This window comes from Artemia sp. Qi Xiang Cuo, chromosome 2 (assembly GCF_049724085.1).
Source record: "Artemia sp. Qi Xiang Cuo chromosome 2, ASM4972408v1, whole genome shotgun sequence".
Classification (NCBI taxonomy): Eukaryota; Metazoa; Arthropoda; class Branchiopoda; order Anostraca; family Artemiidae; genus Artemia; species Artemia sp. Qi Xiang Cuo.
The window spans coordinates 56,072,018-56,094,602 of record NC_142795.1 but is presented as its reverse complement, the minus strand read 5'-3'; the positions used below and the strand labels follow the sequence as shown (position 1 = coordinate 56,094,602).

General features: G+C 34.5%; 1 long non-coding RNA gene across 3 annotated transcripts; it reads right to left on the bottom strand.

Annotated features, from left to right (window-relative positions):
• Window positions 1-4,034: 4,034 nt before the first annotated feature.
• Window positions 4,035-21,537, bottom strand: LOC148955404 (uncharacterized). 3 transcript variants are annotated; one of them, XR_016143055.1, is made up of 5 exons: window positions 21,473-21,537; window positions 13,424-13,568; window positions 8,691-8,947; window positions 5,534-5,672; window positions 4,035-4,207 (listed from the first exon to the last, which is right to left on the bottom strand). It is a non-coding gene; the product is annotated as an uncharacterized LOC148955404 (long non-coding RNA). The 3 variants fall into 3 exon arrangements; XR_016143054.1 differs by lacking the exon at window positions 21,473-21,537 and adding an exon at window positions 21,043-21,170; XR_016143053.1 differs by lacking the exon at window positions 21,473-21,537 and having other exon boundaries at window positions 13,424-13,815.
• Between the last annotated feature and the right edge of the window lie 1,048 nt (window positions 21,538-22,585).

Below are 22,585 nucleotides of genomic sequence, written 5' to 3'. Positions count from 1 at the left end.
GCCCTGGGGGCATACAGTTTTTATGGAAGAGGCGGTCGCATAAACTTCGGAGGGGACTCAAACGATTAAAAATCAAAAGCAGTAATTTCGTTTTTAAGAGTCAAAAGTGCCGATGTCAACTAGCCCCCTACCCCAACCCTCTTTTCCCCAAATACGTCCGATCAATTTTTTTACAAAGCCGTTTTGTTCCAACTGGACAAAAAATCATCTAACAAACTCCAGGGATAACAATATCAATATTTTGAGATAGCCACTAAGTTTGACACAGTCCAACGATCAGATGATAAATTACTCGGTTTCAATATACCCCCCCCCCCCTGCCCGGGGAAGGGTTCTAACTTATGTCCACGAGACGTGGTCGTAAAGACTTCAGAGGGTATATTCAAATGATTAGAAATTGAAAGTTCTAGGTTCCTTTTTTCACGTTATTTATTAAGAAAAGAGAACATGTTTGATTCTAGATATCCTGGATGTGCTACTAGCTGTGCACTAAGATTAATGAAAAAAGGGCCATCGATGGAAGCATGTCCACAGCCATCCCCATCCACTCCCTAGCATCAAACCCGACCTCCGAATATCCTCCTAGTTCAAGCAAAAATGGGAGGATATCTCTATATCCTGATTGTGAGTGGTTGTCTCTAATCACCGCACTCTAATCCTAAGGAAATGGCTCTGAGTTACGGAACATGCTTATTATTACTTTTATACTTCGATTTATGTAGCAACTTCGATTGACGGTGCAAGGGCTGTAAGTTATGCAAGTTACTTTTTGTTACTGATAACTCGTTTACCTGATTTTGAATATATATATATATATATATATATATATATATATATATATATATATATATATATATAACATGAAACTTTTTACAATAAAAAATGAATAAAAATTAGTGAAAAAAAAACTTTCCGAAAAAGCAAAAGTAAAGGCCATATTAAACTTAAGATCAATATATACAAATACCTGTTGAAATTCAAACTCAAAACAACCGGAAACTACTATTAAAGAACACATGAAACCCCAAACGAACAGAAATTAAACGAACAATCATAGCAAAAAAAATAAAACAAAGTGTACTAATATAAATGAATAAATAAATCTTAAAACGATCAATACTGAAATTAAACATGCAAATAAAGATTAAAAACAAGAGTTTGAGTATCGCCTCCTTCCCTCACGGTGAAAGTCTAAGATCTACTGCATCATTGGCGCTTTACGGAAAACTAATTATATTATAAATATTTTCTTTTGTATTTAATATTGAAAATAAACATTAAAATTACAGTAAAATTTTGTAATGATGAACTTTCAGCAATTAATATCATTGTACAGCAAATATTCACTTTAATTTTATTACTTCGTTTCCAAGACTGTTCAAGACAAACATAGTTTTATCATAGGCAGCGCGGTGCCGCTGCCTAAGTAAAGAACGATGTGGGCACAATGTGTTTTTTTACTCTTCTTCTTCAGTCAGGCACTTCGTATCGAAGGAGTTGTCGTAGAAACTTCGAAAAGGGCTCATTCGATTGGAAATTGAGAGTTCTAGTGCCTTTTTAATAGTCGAAAGAGATTGGAGGGCAACTAGCCCCCCACCCATCATTCCGCAAAACACATCCAATCAAAATTTTGAGATAGCCATTTTGTGGCATTTGAGACAGCATTGAGAATGAAAATAAAAATTAAAGTGAAAAAAAATTTTGAACTGATGATTTTTCGACAATTAATATCATTATATATCAAATAATCAATTTGAGTTTATTTGTATTTTCCAAGAATGTTCAAGAATATATTTTACAATAAAGCCCAAACGACTCAGTAGGTTTTAGACTTTTACAGTGAGAGAAGGAGGCGATACCCAAACTCTTATTTTTAGTGATTTTTGTTCATTTTAAGCTTGATTTGCGTATTCCATGTGAGTTTCACTTATTTTAAAATTTATTAACTAAAAAAAACTTTTCCGAAAAATAAGTTTTTTGCACTAAAGTAAAGGCCGCATTAAACTTAAGATCAGAAGAAATAGAAACCTACAATAATTCCAAATAAACTATCATATAAATAAAGATACAACAAGTATGAATATAAATGAATAAATAAATCTTAAAATGAGTAAAGCTTAAAACAAACAAAAATATTTTGCTATTGAAACATAAATGAAACTCAAAACGAAGAGAAATTAAATAAACAATCATAGTTAACAAACATACAGTAGGTACTAACATAAATGAATAAACAAATCTTAAAACGAGTGAAACTTAAATTGAATATGCAAATCAAGCTTGAAACGAACAAAACCTCTACAAAGAAGAGTTTGGGTTTTGCCTCCTTCTCTCACGGTAAAAGTCTAAAATCTACTGCGTCATTGGCGCTTTACTGAAAACTATATGAGTCTTGAACAGTCTTGAAAAGTACAAATAATATTAATTGTTACTCAAAACTCAGACCCACGGGTCAAAGTTGCCCATGTTCCCTCTTTATTTATGTATGTTCACTCATCGTGGTCGCAGCGGTAGCTAAAATCTAGTAAGGTGCAAGCCATTTTTAAGGAAAATTGTATTGTGAAAACAAATTTCAGAGGATTTCGAGAAAAAAAAAATCTCTAACAAAAAAGTACACCATTGGCATTGTCGTGACTCAAAGCCCTCTAAAGAAAATTACAGTCCCCTGACTTGAACAACAAGGAACATCAGAGGGCTTTTTATGTCTTTCCTATCCTTAGTCGAGCTTAAGTCCAATAGACTTTTAATTTTTTTTTTCAAGAATTTAAAACTAGAAAAACATAGGAAAAAATAGGAAAGTAATAACAACTAAGATAGTGTTGTTTAAAAATTCATTGGAAAAACATGTTTATCAGGTATGTGTCGATTAATAGGAAAGATTTAATGTATATCATAAATGTAGTAAAAAAAAACTATCTGCAACCTCTCCCTCTCCCCCCCCCCCCGCCACATTTAGCTCCTGTATCAGTTGATAAGCAATTTTTCGTTCCAAATCGACCGTGTAATGCATTAAAAGATTTAAAGGGAATAAAAGATGATAAAAACTAAGGAAAGGAGAATAAAGATACATGTTATCCTACTAATTAGACGATGCCAAAAAGGTGTAGCATAACAATGGACTTGCCAAGAGGAAAAAAGGTCATAAATTTGCCTATTGTCAGCATGTATATGCATAATTATAAAGTGATTTCGATCGGCAAAATGTTAGTATCCTGGGCTGTTTTGAATTTATAAGAGATAGTATCGGCGTAAAGCTGGAGTTCCCTCCGTTATCAAATATATTGCGCAACACTGCAACTTTTCAAGCAGATTGAAAACTTTCGATAAACTCTCTGTCAGAGATTAATCAACTTCGTTAAGAATATATTGTAAACAGCGGAGCTTCGACTACAAGATCTGTGAGGTCGAAAGAAAAAGGTAGCATGAAACGCTTTTCCAATAAAGGTTGGAATGTTCTTACAAGAGGGAAAGCAAGGGGGGAGAGAATGGAAAAAATAGTCAGACAACTCATTCCCAATTTTTGACTAGTGGTTGAGAAAGGGAAAAGGAAGAGGTGTGAAAAAACAGCTAGGCAGCTAATTTTCATTTTTTTTTGGGGGGGGGGATAAGATCCGTCAGGTCAGCTTAAAGAGGGGACAAAGGAGCCTCCAACGCCTTCCACCTTTGTGCAGAAAATATTTGAGAAGAAGGGGATCAGATGCCAGAAAAAGAGCATTTTAAGACACAATTTTTTTGTACATAGCCACTGTCGTCCCTAAAAGAATCTTGAGGGGGAAGTAATACCCCCTACCTAGAATTTAAAAGTGCGAACACTGAATATCTGTCACTTTTTGAAACCAACTTGTTATTACTGACTCAGAAAAATGTTTCTTTTCCAATTTGTGGTTTTCTTATGGCAACACGTTTCTAATAAATGTTATTAGTCAAGAACACTACTCATTAAGGTCTCGGGAGCATAAGCTAAAATTTCAAATCATTTTTGAAAATTAACAAGTGGTTGTTAACTTAAAGAAGTAGGAGGGACTTACCTGAGTATTAGTTCCGTTGAAAATGATTTTGCCAATAGAATAGAGTGCTGGTGTAACAATGTCAGCCTCGTCAGCATCAAGAAGTTCGAGAAGTCGAGGTATAAGACCAGCATCTATAACTAGTTCTATTCGGTCATTACTCCCATCTGAGATGTACGAAAGAGCCCAGCATGTATTGACTAGAAAAAATAGGAATACCTACTAAGCAATAAGTACTTTTCTATCTTTTCCTTTGAGATGACAACAGCCCATCAGTTTTCCCACTGCTGAACATAGTGAGGAGAGAGAAGAAGATTGGTTTCTCGAAGAAAAGTACAAAGGACCGGCCCCCAGTCCATAGATTCATATGATGGACGTTCGCTTCCATATTGGTAATACTTCACTTACAAAATTTTCAAAAACTGAATAAAAGCCTGTATTAAAAAAAAAACAAATGAAAGTATAAATCAAATACAAAATGTTTTAAACCAGCAAAACATATCCCGAATAGAAGGTTTGCAAATTCTTCAATATCCCCTCTCCATCTTAACGCTTAAGAGGCACACGAAATATACCCAAAACTTGATCTATTGAAACACCCAAACTAAGTACATTGATATTTCAAACATTTTAATAAGAGTTCCAAGTTGAAAATGGGGACTTTGTTTAGAAAAGCCCAAGGTAAAGCGAAGGAAGTGATAGCCTCACATTTATTCTGGGTAACTGCCGTCTATTTCAAGTTTTACTATCGTTTTTTTTTCACATTATTCTATCCCTTTTTGTATCTCGTTTGAAAATATAAACTAGACGAAATGAACATATGATAAAAAAGACAAAAGTTGACATCCATCCAAACAAGTTCCAATAGAAGAAATGAAGCCCCTTTATGCCAAAAAAAGATCCAAAGGTTCAAGTCTTGTAATTTTCCAATTATATTTAAAAGATGTACAATTTTGATTGCTTAGGCATCAAGTTAAAATATAGTTGGCATTTGACTGAGACTACTTACAATGGAACACTAATAGCTCGATAGAGAAAAATTGAACTGAAATAGCTTAAAAATTAGCAAGCTTAACAACTGAATTGATCGCAAACTTCAATAGCGAATTCCTACTGAGCCTGGTAGTTCTTAAGTCATTCTTAGGTTTATGAAAGTTCATGGTAGCTTTGAATGACCATATATAACAATTGACTCTAGTATTCAAAATGTCTTTAGTCGTCCCAACATGACATTTGACAAAGAAAAAAAAAAAGAAAAAAAAATAAATACAACCAAAACATGCAAAACAACCAAAAAAAAAAAAAAAACCAAAACGAAGGTGATTTTTTGGGCAATGAGGACAGTTTGGCCGAGGTCCTTGCCGAAATATCTGCTCCGTCTATTCATTTCTTCTTTTCCAGTGGCTGAAAATCACCTTTTTAAATTCTTGCTTATTGTTACTTTTTTTTCTTTGTATTTTATCTTTTTTTTTTCAGAGGACGACAGCACACTAGTAGGATTACAATATAAAAATCAAAGGACTAACCTAAAATTTAGGAATCAGGCAATGTCAGGAGGTGCTTTAGACCAGGTAAACACAGCTTAACCTGATCAAATGGTGGGTGAGGATCCATGTTCCTGCACAGCTTCGACAAGATCCAAGCCACATTCCGCAAAAGTGATAACTGAAAATAAAACCACTTTAATAACAAGAATATCTCATGTGAATAAATGAGTTACTTTATAATTTACCAAGAATAGCTGTAACCTCTACTATATTCAGAATGAGAACAACATCATCATGTTTAAGGAAAACAAATTTTATAGAAAAGTTTTTGGACAGAAGAGGAAGGTGAAAGATAGCGTGCTATACCAAACCTTGATTATTTAAAAAAAAAAAATCTATACCGCATATCATAAATTTGCTCGTTTTAACGCTTATTTAGGGTAATCTTACCACTCTTAATTGTTAGTACCTATTTTGACTTTTGTTTTTAGTTACACTATCATTCCACTTAATCCTGCTGTTGTTGAAATTGCTAGCCATTTCATAAATGATGTGCAAATAGGGGGTTGGAATCGAACCGCAAATTAACTTATAGCGACTAATCTCTACCAAAGCTGATTGAGATTCAACAGACCATTCATATAAATACAGATGACAAGAACGGACAGGATGACGGGAACTGGTCAGGGAGAGATGGCATAGGGACCCGTGCCATTTTCTAGAAGGCCAAAAATTACAATAATTAAACAGACAGACGGCCAAAAATACCAATGAGGGAGCCACAGTATCTTTGGGGCCCCCCCCCCTCCACCATAAATTCTGTATCTTCTTCTGGTTCCCAGGACACCCAACATCAAGATGACAGCTTTTGACCAGATTTTAACGAGTGAATCCTAGTGATTAGGCTAGTAAAAATAGATTTGACTCCCCACTAAGTTTGAAAAGACCCAAAAACTCATTTTGGTACATGCCCTGATGACAAAAATTGGTCACCTTCTCTCACTATGCTCTTAAAGAATACGGACTACGAAAAATCAAAATTATCAGTTTCTCCAACTTCTGGCAAAGTTTAACTTATATCTGATATGTCTTTCAGCAAAGTGTCCTGATGACGAGAATTTAGGGGTCTCTCCCCAAAGCCAGACCAGTTCCTGGATCCCTGAAAGTATAACTATGACAATACATCTTGCTTTTCACCAAGCTTCGTTAAAATCCGATATCCTTTTCTGCTAAATGTCCTGATAAAAGGATTTTATACACCATATCCTTCCGCGTAGATGAGAATGGATACAGGACCCCGAAAACTAAATCTATGACCCTTTGATCAAGTTTGTTTGATATCCAACAGACTCTTCTTCCGGATAGAGGACCCCCCTCAACCCCTATTTATCCCATAAAATGAATGGGCCGGATTCGAATCGCACAAAGCAAAATTACTTTTGCAAGACACCTTGAGGATATTATGAGAACGAAGAATTATGATTAGTTCCTAAAATCTAGAAAAGAGACAGAACTTCTTATCTCAGACCTAGAAGAAATAGTTTTAAGCATCACATGATTTGGACGTTCAAATAATCCAAGGAAGTTTACTTTTAGAATTAGAAGGGTTTATTTTTGAATCGTACTATTTAGTACGCTCAATTTTTTTTCCAATTTTTACTGGAAAAATATTGTTGGTTTTGTCAACTCTCGGGGAACTTTTCTCCTATGTCAAGAACGGTAGCGTTTCTCCAAAACACAACAAATGTCTAAACTCAATGCTCGAATTGTAGAACAGTCAAGTGTTTCCCCATCGTTTACAGTTGACTTACGTACTCAACAAAATATATAAATCTGACTTGAAGTAATTGAAGATGCTTTACCAAAAGCGATTCTGGCTCGAAAAAAAGATAATTTGTTTTTGAACTTAGAAAGAATCAGGGTTTTGCAGGACCTAGCGAAAAAATATACCTTAAACGATAACTTGAGTTATCGATATTGTAGTTCATTTTACTTTCTCTAAAAACCTTTATAAGCTTTCAAACTGAAAATGATAATTTTATTAAATGTACGCCATCATGGTCTAAGATCAAAACCTGCCGGACAAGTTTAGTCCTAGCAATATTCTTCGACCGTGGGCAGCCAAGCCATTTCTTTATCTTTTCTTTGGGGTTTATTACCTTAAGATTGTATAAAAGATTATTCGGAATAGGCGAACATCTATCTTAACTAACAAGTTATGTACGTCTTTATAAGAGGGGAGGGGTATCCCAAAGATTTTTCAAGGATCCATTCAAATTTAAGAAAAGCTTTTTATTACAATTCTATTTGGTTTAAAAGTTTCACAACTTGAGACATGAAACTCTTCGTAGGAGAAACGTCTGACAATAAAATTTCACCTCTTGATTTATTTCGCTTCGATCCCATTTTTCTTTAGTCTATAGAAAATAGTAATAAATAAACATTACCGCTGTTTTTAACATATAGTATTTATTCACATAGATTCACAGTTGAAAGCTATAGCCACCTATTGCACCACTTATTTAGTGAACAGCCATTGTCTAAATCACAATAATTTCCTAGATTGGAGAAGCCAGTGATTGGCTCTACAACATTGTTTATCATAGATTTCCGTGCAAAGGCAATTAGAAAACAACACAATGAATCTTGGATTTTCGGTAATTGGAGCGTTTGCCCAATAAAACAGATTCAGTACTAACTTATTTTCTTTTTCATTGCAGACAAAAAAGAAGAACATATCTATGGCTGTTTTCAGATTGTTACTCTAGTAACATAATATAAAGAAATATGAAACCTTAGACAAACTGAAGAGAGTGGCCAAGTAACAAACCCTGTCTAAGAATTCACGAAGAAAATATTTTCAGTAATTGGAGACGCGGAAAAAGCAGTTACGACGTCGTAAAAACTGAAAATTGTCTCCCAAGAAGAGAAACATGAAGATAGAACAGTTACACAACACATTAGCAAACCAGTAGTCGATCTTAAAAAATACCATCACCCAAAGTTTTTGAATACTGTTTTTTTCTGTCAAAATTAGTGTTAAACAAAAAAAGATTAAAATCTATGACGCTAAACAGTGGATATCAGCCTTTTACAAATTTTGAATTCAGTTTTCAAAAATTCAATAGAGAAAAAATCATAAAAAAACAAATGTTAGAGTCAAAATTCCCTTAACGCAAATTTAAACAAATATTACAGATAAATTTTGAGAGAGACGGTTCAACAGAGGCGGTAAAACGTTGCATCTTAAAACTTCATCTCCAAAAACAGCCCCAACACTGGCTATATTTCCAAGGGCATATAATAGCTGCCTCGGCAACCTTCGTATGACGAGATGCAATAAGAGAGACGAACGCAGGAATGGCACCATACATAACCACAGTTCGTGTTTGCTCAGAAGTCCCAGAAGCGATATTTGTTAAAGCCCAAACAGCTTCCAACTGAAGGCGCGGCCTAAAAAAGAATCCATCAGTATTTGCTCTCTCTTTCCCTTTTAAAGAGGCAACTATCCATTAACACACAAATTAATTATGAATAGATATAGCGTCAAATTAGTAGCGGATGTTTAGGGAGACTGATACAGACTTTTGCATACCCGAATTTATTTCTTCTGGTGTTATTTCCTTTTTTGAGGATGAATTTGTCCAATTTTGTGTTTTTGTAGTTTATTTAACCGACTTCTCTTTTTCTCACAGTTTTTCCCTTGCGCAAAACATAACTTGGTGTATGACTTCGACGAAATGTCTGCTACTGGTTAAGATTTTTCCGTTTTTTTTCATTGAGCTGCCTATATAGGCACTAGGCTACCAAGATAAATAAATTCAAGCAAGTTTAAATTATCAGGGATTTGGGCCCAAATTAAGCCCCTGCCTTCGACCATAAGCAGATCAAAGCTTATTTATCATAAATAAAAAAGAAGTGAGTGCTTATCCAATTTATGTGCCCTAAACTAAATTATATTTTAACAAAATCTGATTTCATTTGCACTAAAGAATATTTCTACCTATTGGTTTTCAGAATAGCTCCAAGTTTAACTACTCCCTCCCTCCCCCCATTGTCTGTACGTTTAAAAAATTCACATGAATACATGGGGGCATACCATGTATTTTTCACTATATACAAGTGGGGGGGGGGAGAATTTGTCATTTTTCAATTATCCTATGATGAAAGTACAAACAGGGTTATGAACTAACTATAATTTATTTATGATCTATCAAATAGATGTATCAGATCTATTATAATCAACTGATATTACGACGGTAGAATGTGTACTACCTGGTGTGTCTGCGCTAGAGTAGCGACAGCAAATGAAACTCTCGGCAAAAGAAACGCTCGGTAAAAAATATGCAAACTTTGTCTCGGGCCTAATATGTGCTCACCGACTCACAAGATTGGCAGGTATGAAGGAGAGAGAGTTCTCCCACTCTCAGACTGACCCAAAGGATATCTCTCCGCTGGAAAAAATAACTTATATCAATAAGCACTTTTTCATTTTTTACATTCCCCCCCCCCCATTTCCCAAATCCTTTTTTCTACTACGGACCATATATTTCTGTTAGTATTTGAATTAGGACATTTTTGACAAACTTGAGATGGTCCTTATGTATTACTAAGATGTATTATCTGATGAACAGAAAAGTGCTAAGAGAAAGTTTTCTTTTTAGTGAAATATTCACACTTTTGCAAATACGATGTGTATAACAGCACAATATACTCTACCTTTGGCCCTCTATTAACCTTCAGACGAAAATTCCCCTTTTTATAACAAGCGACGTTAAAATTTTCAATTATTTGGGTCATATTATGGAAAATGATACAGCTTACGTGATCATACCACTAGATAAGTACATTTTTTACAATCGTCCAGAAAACCGACAATGACACTTTACACGATTAGATGTTTTGTTACATGAATCTATTAGGTTTTATCTTATTTGATTGTTGTGACAATCTATATATTAATGAAAGCAAAATTTTTCTACAGAGAATGGAGACCATACCCTAGTGCCTCATAAAAGAAAAATCAATAATTTTTATAGATATTTATCTTTCGTTCTCTTCATTTGTGTTCATTCACTTATTTTTGTCCCCTACCCCCTTTTGACCAGTTTTTATATTCTTAATTTTTTTTCTTGACTTTGTAGTTAAAATATTGTCACTTTTTAGCGTCCCTTTTAATTTATATATATATATATATATATATATATATATATATATATATATATATATATATATATATATATATATATATATATATATATATATATATATATATATATATATATATATACATATTTCGCTCCTTTTTTTTCATTTATTGAAAAATGAAATTTCTCCCCACAATTTTCAAATATGTTAAAAAAAGGAATACAAAACTATTATTTTTTGGGGTTTAGGGGGAAAAAAGTACCTACGTTAGGTTATGTATCTCAATGAATCTCAATGACTGTTTTGATGAATAATCTCATTGCTAGTCATTAACTTCTGTAAGTTAATGCACCTGGAAAAAAAATCTTTATGTTGAATTAATTACAGGAGACACCAAGACAACAGGAGCCCCCCTCTACCCCCCTCCTTATCGGTGCCCATGCACCCATGGGGTTTCCTTTTAAAACAGTATATTTATCATTTTTTTTGTTTTTTTTTGTGTTTGTGCAATTCTTGTGCTTGTGTAATTATTTGGGCAATTATAATTGCCTAAATATAAATATAAAAACATCTGCCAGCCATGTTCTAAAAGAAAAACCCTATCTCCTAAGGAGTGTCGAGCTGTAAATTTTTAGTGGGGACTGAGCTAATAATTTGCCCTTAAATCGCGTCGATCATATTCCTTTGCAGAAGATGAACCCATACAAAACCTAGAAATCTTCCCACTACCTCCCTTCTAAAAAAAAAAAATACCCCTGCTGAACCATGAGTGCTAAGTTGTAATTTTTATTAAGGACAGGAGCTAGTAATTTTAATTTAATTGGATTACAACGTATGAAAAGTTAAATTTTTTGGGGTCCTCCAAGAAACATGTTAAAAAAAAAAAAAAAAAAAAATATTAAAAAAAATACCCCTGCTCAACCATTAGTGCTAAGTTGTAATTTTTAGTGAGGACAGGAGCTAGTAATTTGAATTTAATTGGATTACAACGTATAAACAGTGAAATTTTTTTGGGTCCTCCCAAAAACTATTCTCCAAGAAACATGTTCTAAAAAAAACATGTTTAAAAAAAATACCCCTGCTCAACCATGAGTGCTAAATTGTAATTTTTAGTAAGGACAGGAGCTAGTAATTTGAATTTAACTGGATTACAACGTACGAAAAGTGAAAATTTTTTGGGTCCTCCAAGAAACTATCCTCCAAGAAACATGTTCTAAAAGAAACATGTAAAAAAAAAAATATCCCTGCTCAACCATGAGTGCCAAGTTGTAATTTTTAGTAAGGAATTCCAATTTGAATTCAATTGGATTACAACGAATGAAAAGTGAAAATTTTTTTGGTCCTCCAAGAAACATATTTGGAAAAAAAAAATTTCTGCCGATATTCTTACTCACAAGCTTCTCCTGCGTCTATTACACCCAGAAAAATAGCCTTAATAATTCACTGTGGATTCCAAATAATGCAAAAAAAGATTTATCTAGAACAGATTTAGAAAAACAATTAACCAAACAAAGTTCCAGTCTGGACAGTAGCCGGTTTAGTTTCACAAATACGTAAAAATCTGATTGAAGTAGGTGTAAGATAGTTATTGAAATTGATTATTCGATACCCAAATTTAAATAGCAGGAATTTGTATTTTAATCATTCACATATTATAGTGAAAATTTACTTTAAATTCATATGATTCCTTTAGATGCCAAAACTCATTAGATATTCCCAAAAACAATTAAAATAATTACACTTTTACTGCACTGCCCTATTAAAACACGCTTAAATTTCCGTATTCTACTTTTCACTTAATGATCTTTTATTGATCTTAATGAGCTTAAAACAGAGTTCCTGTGCATTCAGAAGGCACAGGAAAAACATAATTTTTTGGTGTTAGGAAAATTCAATTGCTTAAATTATGAACAAATACTCTTAGTACTACTCGAAGGTTAAGGATCACATGCTAGATACTTTAAGGTGAAATTGTATAACAACAGTTTAAGAACTCGTATGTTTCTGATCGTATATCAAAGCCAATATCATATATCAAATATCAAAGCATACATCATACCCTAAGGTTCAAAAAGAATGTGAAGGCTGCTAGTACATTTCTGCTAGTAAGTAATGTAGCAGATATCCCACAGTCTAGTCCTCCTTTGAGGTGGAATGTTAGGGATGCTTTGAAGCATAGAGCAAAGACCCACCATTCTTAAATATTGTTTCTTCCATTCCAGTCTTGGGACTCGTCCATAATTTATTACCGGCTGAAAGCTGGATCGGTTCTATTAAGTTGGGGGCTAGATCACTCTCCCCTTTGACGACACTGACATCAATCTGATGAAAATATTCAGAACATTTTGTTTGAGTGTCCGTCTCCTATAGGTGTTTCCAGGATCTCAAAACAATATTGCCAGCATGCAAAAATCCAAGAAACATTTTTGGCTGTTATTATTTCAGTATCACAAAGGATACTTTTTCCAACCAACCCTAATTTCACCAAAAGTAATATTCCATAGACTATAACTCATGCCTAATCACCCATATGTTAGCTGAAAAAAAAAAAAAATAGATTACTAAGAACAGCATATTCACCCTTAACCCTTTAATGTAAACTGCCAGTTGGAAAGTACCCAATCAAACACTTGATAATTTTTATCTTTGCTGACCCTGCTTTTCAAGAGGTTTTAAGTCACTCTGACTTAAAACCATTATTCATTGGATAAATAGCCCATGCACATTGAAATGCACCCTGAATTATCTAGATGTTAAATAAAGAAAGGAGCAAACATTTACCCAATCCCTTAAAGCTTTGACAAACACATCTTTGTGCCACTCGTTCCTCACATGGAGGGTGATGGAATCCAGATAAAATTCACTCTCTAAAATTCCTCTCGATCAAAATCTTCCATTGGATGGTCTTCTCCAATGACCTGATAAGCTGGAAAAAAAAAATGCCAAAAAACATAGTGCTAAGACATCCAAAATAACTGGTTGGAAGAAAACTGAGCATACAAATCTTATAGATTGTTATATGTATTAATGAAAGAAATTTTTTTCTACAGAGAATGGAGCCCATACCCTAGTCCCCCACAAAAGAAAAATCAATAATTTTTATAGATATTTATTTTTCGTTCTCTTTTTGTGTTCATTCACTTATTTTTGTCCCCTCCCCCCTTTTGACCAGTTTTTATCTTCTTAATTTTTTTCTTGACTTTACGCAGTTAAATTATTGACACTTTTTAGCATCCCTTTTAATTTTTATATATATATATATATATATATATATATATATATATATATATATATATATATATATATATATATACATATTTCGTTCCTTTTTTCATTTATTCGCTGATTTTGCCCCACCCCCTTTTTTTAATGTCTCTTTTAAATTTGTTTCTTACTTATCTTTGTTTAAGTTTAGTTTGACCAGTTTTTATCTTTTTAACTTTTTAATTGACTTTTACAGTTCAATTATTGACTTGCAAATGATTATTCATTGTGATTTTTCTTTTTCGTTGTTGTTTTGATTTGTCGACTCCGAAGTTCAAATTCAGCCCTTTGTGGGCTTGAAATATTTTGAAATAAATATCTCTTATCTCTAAGAGGAATACACAGTAGATTTATCAAATCTATTTTGAAGCCCATTTTAAGGTTGTCAATAGGCATTTAAGCCCTTGGTAGTACCACACGGGTTTTGAAAAATGACAACAATTATTTAGAGTTTGGGCAGGAAAGTGCCTTGGAACAAAGTAAAAAATAGCAGAATATTGTACTTAAGGTTTAACAGGATATGAGACATGGTATGAATAAGAATTCCACACACCTAATGAAAATGAACATTGTTAGACCATTAAACTACACTTTTTCAACTAAAAGTTAAGTTGGCACTGTCAAGTAATATTTCCTTCACATTTTTGTAGGGGCCAATAAGCATCAAAACGACTTAGATCTGAAAACACTTCACTTCTATTCAAGCTGAAGATTCAGACTTCATACAACTACTTTTTAAGAGGCTGCCATCTCTTCAACAAATGTCTTCAGATCTTTACTGATGTAATTTAATTAGCAGAGTTTCTCTGTCATACCTTCACAACCAAATTATGCTACCTTCTAATCTTATGCTTAATTCTGGTACAGTAACAAGAATTATGGATACTTATATTTTAGTTCCATAATTTTTCAGATTAAGGAAAAATTATGAGGAATAACTTATAAGGAGGTATCTAGAGATGAAGGCAACTGTTTCAAATGATTGTGTGTTAATTGAGGACAAACTTCATTCTGTATATCCATGAATTGTCTGACATGACAAAATTGTTGAAAAACTTGAGAGCTTCTGTTGGTTGTGCCACCCAACAACTAATCAACTTAAAGAGAATAGTTGGATATCTTGGTGCCTGGTTCAGCAAATTTCAAAAAAACATTTGAGCATGACAATGGTTGTTGCCAAGTTTTTGTGCTTGGATTTTGACTAACCACAAAAAACCCTGTTGAGTTGAAACATGAAATATTTTGAAACAATAGCACAAAATGACCTTGTTTTAGTGAAAGGGCATAACTGATCAAGAAACATGATGCTATTGGTATGACACATAAAGAAAGCCTCAGTCAATCCAATGGAAGATGCTATCATCACCACATCCAAAAAAGTCACCAAGTCAAATCAAATGTCAAGACAATGTTGATTTGCTTTTTTGATGCCAAGATTGTAGTGCATTCTGAATTTGATCGTCCATGTTAGACTATTATTCAAATCTTTTTTTTTTGGAAGTGTTAAGGAGATCACACAACAGTGTTCATGAAAAGAGAACAGAATTGTAGCAGACAGGTGACTGGCTCTCTCACTACTGCAAATACACCTACACACACACACCGATCTCTGGCTATCATTTTTTAAGTTAAGAACAACATGTTTCTGCTGACACATACACCTTACTAGCCCAAAATAGCTCTGCAACTTTTTCTTATTCCTGTGAAACAGTCAAGGAAAAACGGAGATGTCAGCCATTTCTCAAGATGGTAACAAAAAATGTTCCAAACAGTAGAAGCACTGGTGGGGTAAAGTATTAGTTGGAATGTAGAGTACTTTGAAGGGAATAGGGTATTTTGTTAAAAGTTCAAATATATAGGTTTAAAAAAAAAATTCTAATTTCTTTTGAGTGCCCGCTTGTAATATCAGCAAGAGTTTTGAAAGATAAATGTTCTTCTTTTTTAAAATGCTAGGTATTTCCACTGCAGTTCAGCTAGCTAAAATTTTGGTTTCCAAAAGGTTTACAATTCACCACTTCTGGTTTAATATATCTAAAAAAACATGAATAATCTTTGCAGGTTGACCATTATAAACCATGAGAAGCAAATTTTATGTTTTGATATAAACAATTAAATTACCTACCAAAGACACTACTTAGTTCAATTTTGATGGGGAAAAAACGCTCTATTCTGGTCATCTGAATAGATCTTTGCTTTTATATAAGCACATAGTCATAGTTGAAAAAGGAGGGGGGGTGTCAAGTGTTTTTCCTGGGAAGGGGGGGGGGTGACATTCAATGCATGAAAAACATTTCAAGGGGGATTCATATTCATTTTCGGGAAGGGGAATTACTACCAGTGTACAAGTAATATTACCATTTTAGGCCACACTAAATGACTCATGTTATATTAAAGTGAATCTAGACACAGAACAAATAGGAAGGAAATAGCTAGCAAAAATGAAATAAGAAAACAAAGAAAATAAAATTGGATAAATCATGCAAAAAAAGCAGAAGCATGTAATTAGGATGCAGATTACATTTCTATGAAGGGGGCACCAGATTTCCCAGCATTATTTAAAAAACGATCATAAATTAAATTAAAAAAAATTAGTTTTTTCAACTGAAAGCAAGAAGCAACATTAGACTTTAAAACAAACAAAAATTATTACGCATATGAGGGGGTTCGCCCCCAAGTCAATACCTCACTCTTTATGCTCCAGTTTATTTTAGTGCTTAAAACTTAAAACAAACAAAAATTATTACGTATATGAGGGGGTTTGCCCCCAAGTCAATACCTCTTGCTTTACGCTACAGTTTTTTTTAGTGCTTTCAAAAGAGCTATCTATTCTAATTAAACAACATTTGTGATTCAGGGGTTTGTGAAATAAACAAAATTTTAACTTTAACAAAATTTGAAGGTAGGTAGCTTAAGTTGCTTGAGGTGGTCCTCGTATGAAGTTGATTTTAGGCTTTTCATGCACTTTGTTGCTTGCCTCTGAACATTTTTGATGAGCCTTATATCTTGCCAATAAGGAGGACCTGCAAGGCACATGCCAAAATCGAGATGGGGTCTGACGAGAGCTTTATATAATTTTATGAATTTTGTGGCCTCTTGGCTACAGATGGTCCATTTTAATAGGCCAAGGCTGGAATTTGCATGGGAAACAACATGCTGAATGTGGCTGTTGAACTTCAACTTGTTGTCAATGATGACACCAAGGTCCCTTTCTTCGTCTCTTTTTGCTAGATGCTCCCTTGCTTTTGTGATGGGATTGTAAATTGAGTAGGTAGCCATTGGGTTGTTAGGTTCAAGGTGCAAAGTAAAGCATTTGATTGTATTGAATTGAAGGAGCCAGTCTTGAGTCCAATCCTGTAGCCTGTCTGTGTCACGTTGGATGGTCTGTTGATTTGCAATGCTGAACAGTTTGGCATCATCAGCAAACAAATGCATACTATTATCTACATGATTGAAAATTTTGTTGATGTAGTTGCTTGCAGTTGGTGAGAAAATTCATCAGTGAAAAAAACATGTCTACTGGCTAAAAAGGAGGCATGGGATAAATTTATAACTTGAGTAGGCCATCACACTGCAGTATCTAAGATTCACCAATATGTAAGCAAGATGAATGGCAAGAAAATGACACTTGATGATTGCAAGTATGAAATAAAACCCCAGGGTCAGCTTATAACATCTGACAATTTAAAAGCTGAGATGTTTGCAAAAACATACATGAAAAATGATGTAGAAGCTATTTAGCCAAACCCACCTGTATGTGTCCTCTCTTCAGTAGAACAACATAAAAAGTCTTTAATTTTACCTTTTGCATTATCTGAGTTAGACACAGCCATTGAATGTAATCAAAACTCAGCACCAGGGTATGATGAGATACACATCAAATGGCTTATTGAATCACCCCAGACTTTTCGAAATAAACTTCTTGAAGTATGTAATATGGCATGGAGAGAAGGAAAATTCCCTAATTCCTGGAAAATTGCTCTTATTCACCCAATCCTCAAACCTGGGAAATCACCCGATAGCCCAATATCTTACAGACCAATATCAGTCCTCCCCACTATGGGCAAGATATTTGAACGTATGATTTTGAAGAGATTAGAATGGTTTGCAGAGGTCAATCAAATGATACCTCATACCCAAACAGGTTTCAGAAAGGGTAACAGTGCAATGGACAACATAACTAGAATTGAAGTAGACATAGCAGAGGCTTTGCAAAATGGTGAATTTGGAATTGCTGTGATGTTTGATTGGAGAGATGCTTATAGAAACATCAAACACAAAAAGTCACTAGAAGTTATGAATAATAAAAATTTTCCATCCATAGTGGTATCAATGATAGATGATCTACTTTGTGATTGTTCTTTTCAAGTTCAGATAAATGACATTCTGTCTTCAAGAAAACAAGTTAAAGATGGTCTCCCACAAGGAACTGTCATAAGTCCTCTTTTATTCACACTGTGTATTTCAGAATTAAAACTTAGAAGTCAGTCAAAAACTTGAGAATTTGCTGATGATCTACTCGTGTAGAATAGACACAAGAATATAAACTTACTCCAAAGCATAATTCAGGAAGAATTAGATGATGTATACCTGTTTTTAAAGGCTTTTGGTCCGCCCATTTCGGTTCTAAAAACAAAGGCAATAGTGTTTTATATCTGACAAACAACCCTCCCTAAACCCTTAGTGATAGAAGGGAGTAAAATAGCTTATCAGCCATCTGTCTGTCTACTGGGTATTACCCTTGACTGCCGTTTAAAATGGCAACCACATGTGATGATGTTGAGAATGTCAATTTTAAAGCGATTCATCATCTTAAAGCAACTTGCAGGAACTAAATGAGGATCCTCACCAAAATTGATTATTGATTTTTATAAACTGTATATTTGCTCAAAAATGGAATATGGCATTCATTTCCTTATAAATGTCCCTGTAACTCTATTTAAAACCCTTGACACTCCAAAATTCAGCCATAAGAATTGCATTGGGTCTGCATAAACATACTGCAGTATATAAGCTAAAAGAGCTCTCTGGACTACCTGCTCTGAAAGATAAAGCTACTATGCAGAGAAACCGTTACTTTACAAAAATACAATATTATGGTGATAAACATGCAGTCTTCCCAGCCATTTTTGCAAACCCTAGCAAGCCTCAGCACCATAAGTCTTCTTGGTGTCAGTACCTGAAAGATCATCCAAATTGGAAAAATGAACATGCAGATAGTTACCCTTTTCCAAATTCTCCGCCTTGGGAAATGGAGGTCCCTGAGTACTATCTCCAACTGCTCCCTAGGGATAAATCTTTTTATACTGATCAGTCTGTTTGTCAGCTTTTTGCCAATAAAATTTCCTCATTATTTCCTGAATATACTCAAGTTTATACTGATTACTCAGTAAAGGGAACAAATGCAGGAGCAAGGGTTTGCATTAAGTATGTTTCCTTGAATATTTCAGTAACTCTCCCATCCAATACTTCAATTTTGCCAGAAGAGTTGTTTGCCATTCTAAAAGCACTGGAAGTTATGGTCAACCTCAGACCAGCTTCAAAAAGAGTGTTAATCCTCACAGATTCTAACTCTGCCATCCAGCTAATCAAAAAATAAATTTTAAGGCTGCTGATTCAGATTTAAAATCTATTAGAGATTCTCTCCTAAGCCTTAAGAATGTGGACACTTCAGTTTGCTTCCACCATATCCCTAACCATAAAGGACTGACCCACAATATGACAGCCAATAGACTAGCTAATGAAGGAACAAATGCTTGTGCCCCTCCAGACTCAAAACCTGGGAACCTTCAAGACATTATAAAACACCGTGGAAAAACAAAGTGCACCCCATTCCTGAATTCCCCATTTCAATCAAGGGAAGATTCAGTGTGGTATTGCAGGTTAAAATCTGGATACCTGTAGCTGAATTCTCTTTGATTCCAATGGAATCTCCATCATTCACCACTGTGTAGGTGGTGTAAAACATCAGTGGAAACACCCCCAACATATCTTTTTTGAGTGTTTGGTACTGGCACCACAAATCACAAAGATTCACAAATCATGAAGTTAAGCTGCCAGAAAATGGGTGTTCCAGAAACATTTTATATCATTATTAATTTACAACAACATCCAAACACTGAAAGACCAATCTATAATTTGATGATTCAGATCATGAAGAAGACAATGGAACATTGATAGAATTCTACAGTGCAGAAGAGAGCAAGAATGAGTAGGAAGCACCATGCTGGTACTGGCCGGCCTATTGGCCTTAAATTGCTGGGGACAGGTAGCTCAGGTACTCAAGATTCCCACAACCCATCATCAAGATTATGGCTTCAAATGACATGCCTAGTGGAGTGTATTTTTAATTTTCAGGTGCTGCTTTTACAAAGATAAAGAATTACTTCTGACCATTTCTGAGCTGAAGAAAAAGAAGGATTGAAGATATGAAATCAAAAGGGTGAAAGGACTGCAAGGTAGTCCATATACCCTCATACAAATTCTGGAACTGGAAGGGTGCATATTGGCACATTAGGAGGATGGGAGGGGCGGGGTTGGGGTAAAGTTCATGGTAAATTTGCAATTGGCCATATAATTTAGCTAGGATGAAAGAGAAAACATCATTTTATGTTTCTTGATAAAATTCAACTTTCAGGGATGGGTCTACAGGCTCAAGAATGTCCCGGGAAGGTATTTTGAAGCCCATGCCTCTACTCCTTCTCCTGCTAGAGGGTCCTGAAATTTGCCTACATGACAGGTTTAGCCTATACCTATTGAAATTTTGACAAGCAACATTTCACCCTAATCTTCAGTTATCAGTTTCTTTTTCTTGGGTTTTAGTTCTGAAAACCAATTCCTGTTATTTGAGTTGAATTTTAAGCCATATCAGTATTTTTTTTTTTCAGAACTTAGGAAATGTACTTGTATATCTTTAAAACCTTATAAATTTAGATTGAGCAATGTTTTGAAGCTGAAAACAATTTTGTTGTACTTCATTTAAGCAGAAGATCTATTTTGAAAGGTTTTACTTTTATAATACACACATTTTTAAAAGGTCAGGGCCCTCTAGAAGGAGAAGTAACCTAACAGAGGTAGGTACTTGAAAAGGTAAATTTTTATCAAATCATATTAATGAGTTTCAAATAAAGTGAATATACCATTTGATGCCTTTTTTATGCTGATTAAAAATATAACAATCATCTCTATCAGAAATGAATTTTAGCCCCCCTCCCTATATATGCCAATTCAAGATATAGGCTATATTTGCACACATGGAGGGTTAGGGTGGGGGTTCGGTTAGGGGGGGGGGCTGAAATTCATTTCCAATAGAAATGATTGTTATATTTGTAATCAGCATAAAAAAGGCATCAAATGGTGTATTCACTTTATTCCTTACTCAATAATATGATTTGGTATAAATTTACCCTTGAAAATACCTTCCCAGGGCATAGGCTACTTTAGCCTTGAAACCCATTCTTGAAAGTGTCATTTTCCTACCTTAGCCCTTCCCAAGAAAACCAAAATTAACTAAAGTAGAATTTTACCACAGAATCAATTATTGTATTATGAAAGAGGGTAAATATATACCAAATCATATAATTGAGTTAGCAATAAAGTGAATACACTATTTGATGCATTTTTTATGCTGATTATGAATATAATAATCATTTCTATTGGAAATGAATTTTAGCCCCCCTCCCCTATATATCCCAATTTAGGGTATATATTTATACATTAGGGGGGGGGGGCAAATTTTGTGTCTTGTGTAAATGGGAGGTAAGTTTAAAATTTACCCTACCCCACTAATGTATAAATATATACCCTGAATTGGCCTATATAGGGGGGGGGCTAAAATTAATTTCTAATAGAAATGATTATTCGTAATCAGCATAAAAAAAAAGAAATTAATCAAAATATTAGAAGAATAAACATCGGTGTTGCCAATACAATTTCCTGTTGGTGGAAAATTTGTTTGTGCCTGAAATGCCACCAAAATCGAAACGTCCCAGAGAGAGCCCCCAGAAAAATGTGGACAGATGCCTGTTATGTACTTCAGACCTAGAAGAGGACTTTAAAGCAGTACTTTGTGATGCGTGTGGGAAATGGATGTGTTGTGACTGCCTGAAAATATCCGACGCAGAGTATGAACTTCTCGTGAAAATGCAGGAGAAAAATGGTTTCAATTGGGACTGTGCTTGGTGCAAATAAAATGTGACCACCCCTAGATTCATTATCCCTCCCCAACCCGCAGCTACTATCCAAGATATTACTACTGTGATCACGCAAGCAATAGGAAACCTTCAGAGTAGTCTCTCCAATACCATTGCGCAAACTGAGTGCACTTCGAGCTGAGCTAGGTTCTATAAAAGACAAAGTAAATAGTGTGGAAGTGGCCCTATCCTCAAAATGTAGCGTGGATGAAACGAAGCAAATTGTGCAAGCAGAAGTCCAAGCACTTAGTGCCAACCTTTAGCAGTAGTTAGAATCCGAAGCATAACAGATCATCTAAGATGACAAAGACAGAGAGTTACGAACAAACAACATTGTTGTATTCGGTATTGACACTTCCATTGAGGACACTAACGCTCTCAAGCAGTTTTTATCAACTGAGTACGGAATCAATTGCGGTCCCATAAATAATGTCCGTTGCCTAAAGCAGAATATTCGGGCTAGCGATCCAACCCGGAATGCGGCACCGCC